The sequence below is a fragment of the Brassica oleracea genome, chromosome C3 (assembly GCF_000695525.1).
Source record: "Brassica oleracea var. oleracea cultivar TO1000 chromosome C3, BOL, whole genome shotgun sequence".
Lineage (NCBI taxonomy): Eukaryota > Viridiplantae > Streptophyta > Magnoliopsida > Brassicales > Brassicaceae > Brassica > Brassica oleracea.
This window is the reverse complement of record NC_027750.1, coordinates 64,513,843-64,523,055: the sequence shown is the minus strand read 5'-3', so window position 1 is coordinate 64,523,055 and position 9,213 is coordinate 64,513,843.

Genomic DNA, 9,213 nt, shown 5'->3' with positions numbered 1-9,213 from the left:
TATCAATTCGATGGTTGATTTGAAAGCTTTCAAAACTATATGGAAGATAAGAGTCAAAATAATTCAACTGTAGAAACAATATTGTTCACTTTTTTCAAGAATGTGTTCGATGAAAAAAATAAGTTTTTTATGTCATAATTTGTTTAATGTCCAATCCGATCAACCCATGATATATTAATTATAGTTTTGTTCCATAATTTTTAATAAAAATTGATCCGATCCATTGGAAAGAATTTATATAATTTCAAAAAAATATTGTATATGTGTAAATAAAATAATCAAATATATAAAAGAAATTATCAATAATATATACAAATAAACTCACCCTGCGCAAGACGCATATCTTATCCTAGTTTAAATATATTCCATAAAAGAATGTTTATGGCTATATGGTGATGATTGGTTCAACTGTGACTCTAAAAATTTAGCGCTAAAAGTTTAGCTGTAGGTAAATTGATTGTAACTTTTTTTTGCAAAGACTTTTGTTGTAGTTAAATTTGTTGTACCTGTAAATTATAGGCTGTAGATATTTTAAAATAAATTATGTGAAATATGTGATGTATATATAAAATAATTAACTTTTTTATGAATTAAATAATTTATATTAATATTTTTTGTAAATGATCAAAGTTTACTGTTATTTAAAATGTGATATGTAATATATATGTTATTTAAAATATTTCAAAAATTTTTACAACAAGAAAAATTAAATTAAATATTTATAGATATTTTAATTATGATTATCTAATTTATTTGATATTATAGATAATGTTTTTATTTTACAGAGTCTACATCCTATAAAAGAAAGCTTTAGGTTTTTTTTTATCTAAAATACATTAAAAAAATTGCTTTAATTTTTTTTTTGCTGTAACTTTAAAATAAAGTTAAAGCATGATTAGTAAAAGTTTATAAGAACTTGATTTAAGTTTTAACTATTAAAAATAAAGGTACAACATGATTGGTAAAATAAGAGGATAAAAATGATTGTTAAAAATGGTTCACAATTGGGCTTTATTCCTTTATTTTACCAATCATGCTGTACCTTTATTTTTAATAGTTAAAACCTACATCAAATTTCTATAAACTTTTACGAGTCATGCTTTATCTCTATTTTTAGAGCTATAACAAAAAAAAACTAAAGCAAATTTTTTTAATGTATTTTAGGTAAAAACCCTAAAGTTTTTTTTATAGGCTATAGAGTCTGTGAAATAAAAAAATTATCTATAATATCAAATAAATTAGATAATCATAATTAAAAACATCTATAGATATTTAATTCAATTTTGGGTGTTGTAAAAATTATTGAAATATTTTAAATAAAATATATATTATGTACATATCACATTTTGAATAACAATAAACTTTGAAAATTTATAAAAAAATATTTATATAAATTATTTAATTGATAAAAAAACAATTATTTTATATTTACATCACAGATTTCACATATTTTATTTTAAAATATCTACTTCCTATAATTTACAGCTACAACAAATTTAACTACATCAAAAGTCTTATCTACAGTAACAACTATACAGCTACAACCAATTTACCTACAACTAAACTTTTACAGTTAAATTTTTAGAGTCACAGTTGAACTAATCATCACCTTAGTGATTTAAAAGTAAATAAAACTAAAGTAAAGAGATAAACCCCAATCAATCACCCAGTAGAAAAACCATTAACATGGTTTTGAATGAGACGGCTGTAGAGTGTGCAAGCTGACGAGGATTTCTCTTGAATAAAATTCAGATCCGTTGCTATTGGTGGCCTATGCCAGAACGTAAGAAGTTGAATAGGCCCCTTCTTAGTCTCAATGATAGTGATAATGATAGTGTAACTGGTGTTTTATACGATTTGCTGCAGAAAGAGGTCATAACATTGAGAAAAGCTGCTCATGAGAAAGATCAAAGCATGAGAGACAAGGATGAAGCTATTGAGGTTGCGTTCACAGCCTTTAAATATAATGTTATGTGGTAGTAAGGCCTTAAAGATTTGGTCAGTGTGTGTCTTAGATGCTGGCGTAGAAGGTTGAAACATTAACAAAGGCGAAGAAGATGCGAAGAGAAGTAGCTCTAATGGGGAAGGAAGTTGTTGTTGTGAAGGACCCGCGGGTCAATCTGAGACTCGAGTGAAATATCCGAAAACCCGAAATTTCTAGTATATATTAGATATATATGGGTGTTTTAATATATTTTTGGTATTATGGATATTTTTTTAAGTTTCAGATTTAAATTTTCAGGTATGGTTTTGGGTTTCAGATAAAAATTTAGATTTTTAAAAATATAATTCTGATTATCAGATAAAATTTTGGATATTTTTCATGTTTTTGGGTTAAATTTTAGATAAAATTTCTCATATTTTTCAAGTATTTAAATATTTTTAAGTATTTTTGTGTGCTTTGATATTTTTTTGGACTGGACCCGATATGACTCGAATCAAACTCGACCCGAAACCGGACCGAATCCAAACCGACAAACTCTAATTATCCTATTGGGTCCAACTATCTAAGATCCGAACCGATCTCAGATCCGACAGGACCGAACCGAACCCGAACCTATAAATTCTAATACCCTATTGGGTCTAAATATCTAAGGGCCAAAGAAACTGGATCCGACAAGATCTGCCCGAACCCGACTCGAGGATCCGAATGCCCACACCTAATTTAAATTTTGCCGATCAAATCTTGATCGTAATAAATACATTAGAAGAAAAAGGAAATTCGAAAGTAAATAAAAAGGGAAATTGGAAAGGGGAAAAAAGGAAATAGATCCGTTAGCAATAAATCTCATAATTGATCCGTTAGAAATTAAATCTCATAATATATCCGTTAGAAATCAAATCTCTCTCTCTCTCTATATATCCTTTCTTTTGTTATTGTTTTGAAACATAAGATTGAATATGTTTCTCTACGAATCTTTCCTTCTTCGGAAAAAACCACACAAACTTCTCTGTTTTTCTGCGAATCTTTCCTTCTTCGAAAAAAACCACACAAACTTCTCTGTTTCTCTGCGAATCTTTCCTTATTCAGACAAAACCCAAACAAACTTGTCTGTTTCTCTGCGAATCTTTGTTTCTTCAGACAAAACCCACACAAACTTGTCTGTTTCTCTGCCAATCTTTGTTTCTTTCAGACAAAACCACACAAACTTGTCTCTTTCCATCTTTGGCATCCCTGGAGACAGTTAAATTGTCTTATTTACCTCCGGAGTCCTTTGACGACAACCTCGTACGCCATAATAACCAGCAGCACCTTCGGATCTCCGTCCCAACTCGATCTCCTCCATACCGTAAATCAGGTTTCCAGTTCCTTTTCTCAGTCCAACTTGTTTTCACCACGTCTTCTTCTCTGAAACGGATTTTCAAATGTTTTTTTTTTCTATGTCAAAGCTTTTTTGGGGGAAAATTCTAGATTGCTCAGATTGATATGGAAACTTATGTGAACTCATAAGTGTGGAAACAAATAGATGATACTGTCCGGTCATTAGTTTGATTACTTTTGTTCGTAGGAGATGGTGAGTTTATTTTGCTTCACATTTTATGACCCACTAAAGTCTCGGTATCAATCTAGACAATTAAAGGATTTCCCCCCTCTCTCGTATTTCAAGTGTTTTTGATAGGGAAAGATTTTGTTACTTGATTGACGATGGAAAGCTTATGTTTTTAACTTGCATAGTGTGAAAACAAATAGAACAGAGTCCGGTCGTTGAGATGGTTAGAGATCTTGATGTTCCATTTACTTTTTTCACACTTGCGTGAGTTAATAATATGAGTTTCTCTGAATCAGTTCGGCAACAGCTTCTTTCCCTCTCTGTTTTCTGAAATCTTTTTAAACATTATGTGCTTTGTTTTATGTGTTTGGTACGCATAATATAACCTGACATTTGCTATATTGTTTCAGGTTGTGTATAGTCGAGAGATGCAGCCAGGAGGAAGGTTATGTTCCGATGGTGTACACAGGCTATCTTATTATGGGAACATAGGAATGGAGAATGGGGTTGTGATCACGTTACTCTTGAGGCTGCTGCTGCTGGATTGGGGGTACCTAACACAACCAAAGTTCTTCGTAGCTGTTTTGTTTTGCTAGCTGTTATTGTAGTTTTGTGTTCAGATGTTTATGGTAGCTCATTCAAAGGATACAAGATCTTTTTTTTTAACGAACAGAACAAGATCTCTGTTTATGTAAAGGTTTGTGGTTTATGTAAAGAACAAGAATCCATGTTTCTTTGACTGTGAAGAAGTTAATTACAAAGACCTTTAACTATTGTTTGATGTCAAAAAAAGAATCAAACATAACTATTGTTTGATTCTTTGACCGCGAAGAAGTAATTTACCAGTTTCTCACGGTAAAAAAAAGTTATTATTAACCTTTAGTCATTGCAAAAAAGAAGTCAATGTTGTGCTGGTTTTGTAGTCTCTGACCTATGAACTGATAACAAAGTCGAGAAAGGTAAATGGTTGTTTTAAATAAGCAAGTCTCTAGTTTAACGAAACCTTTTTTTAACTAACTAAAGTAAAAGTTATACATAGAAGGTAAAAAGAGATATATAATTAATTAATCATCTTGAATCTAAGTATAGTCGTATAGAAAAAGTAGCTTTATATGCAACTTATTTTTTGTGTTATATATAGATATTATTTGAACGAAAAACCAGAAGTGCATGTATAAACTATATAAACTGTTATTGTAGCTGTTTTGTTTTGCTAGCTGTTATTGTAGTTTTGTGTTCAGATGTTTATGGTAGCTCATTCAAAGGATACAAGATCTTTTTTTTTAACGAACAGAACAAGATCTCTGTTTATGTAAAGGTTTGTGGTTTATGTAAAGAACAAGAATCCATGTTTCTTTGACTGTGAAGAAGTTAATTACAAAGACCTTTAACTATTGTTTGATGTCAAAAAAAGAATCAAACATAACTATTGTTTGATTCTTTGACCGCGAAGAAGTAATTTACCAGTTTCTCACGGTAAAAAAAAGTTATTATTAACCTTTAGTCATTGCAAAAAAGAAGTCAATGTTGTGCTGGTTTTGTAGTCTCTGACCTATGAACTGATAACAAAGTCGAGAAAGGTAAATGGTTGTTTTAAATAAGCAAGTCTCTAGTTTAACGAAACCTTTTTTTAACTAACTAAAGTAAAAGTTATACATAGAAGGTAAAAAGAGATATATAATTAATTAATCATCTTGAATCTAAGTATAGTCGTATAGAAAAAGTAGCTTTATATGCAACTTATTTTTTGTGTTATATATAGATATTATTTGAACGAAAAACCAGAAGTGCATGTATAAACTATATAAACTTTTTTCTTTAAATTTGTTATTATGCAGAAAAAAAAGTATTTTCATATTTTTGATTTTTTCTCAAAATCTATGAGTTAACCCTACGAAAATATTGAATTTTTCGATAAATGCTCTATATACTGGAGCCTATGATCTTTAGTGTTGTTTTAAAATTTCTAAACACATTCTACATTTTACATTTGTATATTAAAATCTCTACATTATAAAAGAAACATATTCTACATTTGTATTAATGTACATTAAAATCTCTTTCATAGTACATGAACATCGATTTAAATTTTTTGTCAATTAATTTAGTAAAACTTCATAATACTCCCTAAATTGGTAGAGTAACCACTATAAAATCGTTATTCTCTAGAAAAACGGAGACAACAAAAGTTCCAAACCTCTTTGAACTTCATCATATGTTAATGAAGGATGAAACTATGCACCAAAACTGTATTTACATATTTTTGATTTTTTTTTAAAATCTAAGTGTTAACTCTTACGAAAATATTGAGTGTTTCGGTAAATGTTCTATATACTGAAGCCTATGATCAGTGTTGTTTTAAAATTTCTAAACACATTCTACATTTGTATTAATTTATATTAAACTCTCTTTCATGAAACATGGACATCATTTTACTTTTTTGTTAATTAATATAATAAAACTTCATAATACTCCCTAAATTGTTGGACTAACCACTATAAAATCGCTATTCTCAAGAGAAACGGAGACAACAAAGGTTCCAAACCTCTTTGACCTTCATCATATTTTAGTGAAAGATGAAACTAAGCATAAAAACATATTTTCATATTTTTTTATTTTTCTCAAAATTTATGTGTTAACCCATACGAAAATATTGACTTTCGGTAAATGCTATATATACTTGAAGCCTACGATCTTTAATGTTTTTTTTAAAAAACTTTCTAAGCACATTCTACATTTGTATTAATGTATATTAAAGTCTCTTTCATGGTAGATGGACATCGTTTTAATTTTTTATCAATTAATTTAGTAAAACTTCATAATACTCCCTAAATTGGTGGAATAACCACTATAAAGTCACAATTCTCTAAAGAAATGGAGACAACAAAGGTTTCAAACCTCTTTAATCTTCATCACATGTTAGTGCAAAATGCAACTATGCATTAAAACAGTATTTTAATATTTTTTGAATTTTTCTCAAAATCTCTGTGTTAACCCCTATGAAAATATTGAATTTTTCGGTAAATGCTCTGTATACTGAAGCCTATGATCTTTAGTGTTGTTTAAAAATTTCTAAACACATTCTACATTTGTATTAATGTATATTAAACTCTCTTTCATGGTTCATGCGCATCGTTTTAATTTTGTCAATTAATTTAGTAAAACTTCATAACACTCTCTAAATTGGTGGACTAACCAATATAAAATCGCTATTTTCTAGAGAAACGGAGACAACAAAAGTTCCAAACCTCTTTGACATTCATCATATGTTAATGGAAGATGCAACTATGCACTAAAACTGCATTTTCATATTTTTGAATTTTTCTCAAAATCTATGTGTTAACTTCTACGAAAATATTGAGTTTTTCGGTAAATGTTCTATATACTGAAGCCTATGATATTTAGTGTTGTTTTAAAATTTCTAAACACATTCTACATTTGTATTAATGTATATTAAACTCTCTTTCATGGTACATGAACATCGTTTTAATTTTTTTGTCAATTAATATAGTAAAACTTCATAATAGTCCCTAAATTGGTGGACTAACCACTATAAAATCACAATTCTCTAAAGAAACGGAGACAACAAAGGTTCAAAACCTCTTTGACCTTCATAATACGTTAGTGCAAAATGAAACTATGCAGAAAAACAATATTTTCATATTTTTAAAATTTTCTCTACCAAAATATTGAATTTTTCGGTAAATGCTCTATTTACTAAAGCCAATGATCTTTAGTGATATTTTAAAATTTCTAAACACATTCTAAATTTGTATTAATGTATATTAAACTTTATTTCATGGTACATGTGCATCGTTTTAAGTTTTTGTCAATTAATTTAGTAAAACTTCATAATACTCCCTAAATTGGTGGACTAACATTTATAAAATCGTTATTCTCTAGAAAAACAGAGACACCAAAGGTTCCAAACCTCTTTGACCTTCATAATATGTTACTGAATGATTCAACTATGCATAAAAAAATATTTTCATATTTTTGAATTTTTCTAAAAATCTATGAGTTAACCCCCTACGAAAATATTGATTTTTCATTAAATGCTCTATATACTGGAGCCTATGATCTTTAGTGTTGTTTTAAAATTTTTAAACACATTCTAAGTTTGTATTAATGTACATTAAAATCTATTTCATGGTACATGAACATCGTTTTAATTTTTTGTCAATTAATTTAGTAAAACTTAATATTACTCCCTAAATTGGTGGAGTAACCACTATTAAAACAATATTTTCATATTTTTGATTTTTTTCTCAAAATCTGTGTGTCAACCAACCCCCTACGAAAATATTGAATTTTTCGGTAAATGGTCTATATACTAAAACCAATGATCTTTAGTGCTGTTTTAAAATTTCTAAACACATTCTAAATTTGTATTAATGTTTATTAAACTCTCTTTCATGGTACATGGGCATTTTTTTAATTTTTTGTCAATTAATTTGATAAAACTTCATAATAGTCCACAAATTGGTGAACTAACCACTATAAAATCACTATTCTCTAGAAAAACGGAGACAAAAAAAGTTCCAAACCTCTCTGACTTTCATCATATGTTAGTGAAGGATGCAACTTTGCAGAAAAATTCATATTTTTGAATTTTTTTAAAAATATGTGTGTCCCCTACGAAAATATTGAAGTTTTCGATAAATGCTCTATATACTGAAGCCTATGATCTTTAGTGTTGTTTTAAAATTTCTAAACACATTCTACATTTGTATTAATGAATATTAAAATCTTTTTCATGGTACATGAGCATCGTTTTAATTTTTTGTCAATTAATTTAGTAAAACTTCATAATACTCCTTAAATTAGTGAAGTAACCACTATAAAATCGTTATTCTTTAGAAAAGCGGAGACAACAAAAGTTCCAAACCTCTTTGAACTTCATCATATGTTAGTGAAGGATGCAACTATGCATTAAAACAATATTTTTATATTTTTGATTTTTTCTCAAAATCTATGTGTTAACACCCCTACGAAAATATTGAATTTTTCGGTAAATGCTCTGTATACTGAAGCCTATGATCTTTAGTGTTGTATTAAAATTTCTAAACACATTCTACATTTGTATTAATGTATATTAAACTCTCTTTCAGGGTACATGTGGTTCGTTTTAATTTTTTTACAATTAATTTAGTAAAACTTCATAATAGTCCATAAATTGGTGGACTAACCACTATAAAATTATTATTCTCTAGAAAAGCGGAGACAACAAAGGCTTCAAACCTCTTTGACCTTCATCATAGGTTAGTGAAGGATGCAACTATGCAGAAAAACAGTATTTTCATAGGTTAAATTTTTCTCAAAATCTATGAGTTAACCCCTACGAAAATATTGAACTTTTCGATAAATGCTCTATATACTAAAGCAAATGATCTTTAGTGTTGTTTTAAAATTTCTAAACACAATCTAAATTTATATTAATGTATATTAAACTCTCTTTCAGGGTACATGTGGTTCGTTTTAATTTTTTTACAATTAATTTAGTAAAACTTCATAATACTCCCTAAATTGGTGGATTAACCACTATAAAATCGTTATTCTCTAGAAAAACGGATACAACAAAGGTTCCAAACCTCTTTCACCTTCATAATCCCCTATATATTAATCCTGGAGTATTTTCAACATGTTTTCGTAGCCACGTGTCATCACGAGAATGATTCTTAGAATTGTTAGAAAAATAAGTTGGTCCATACAAACATATACT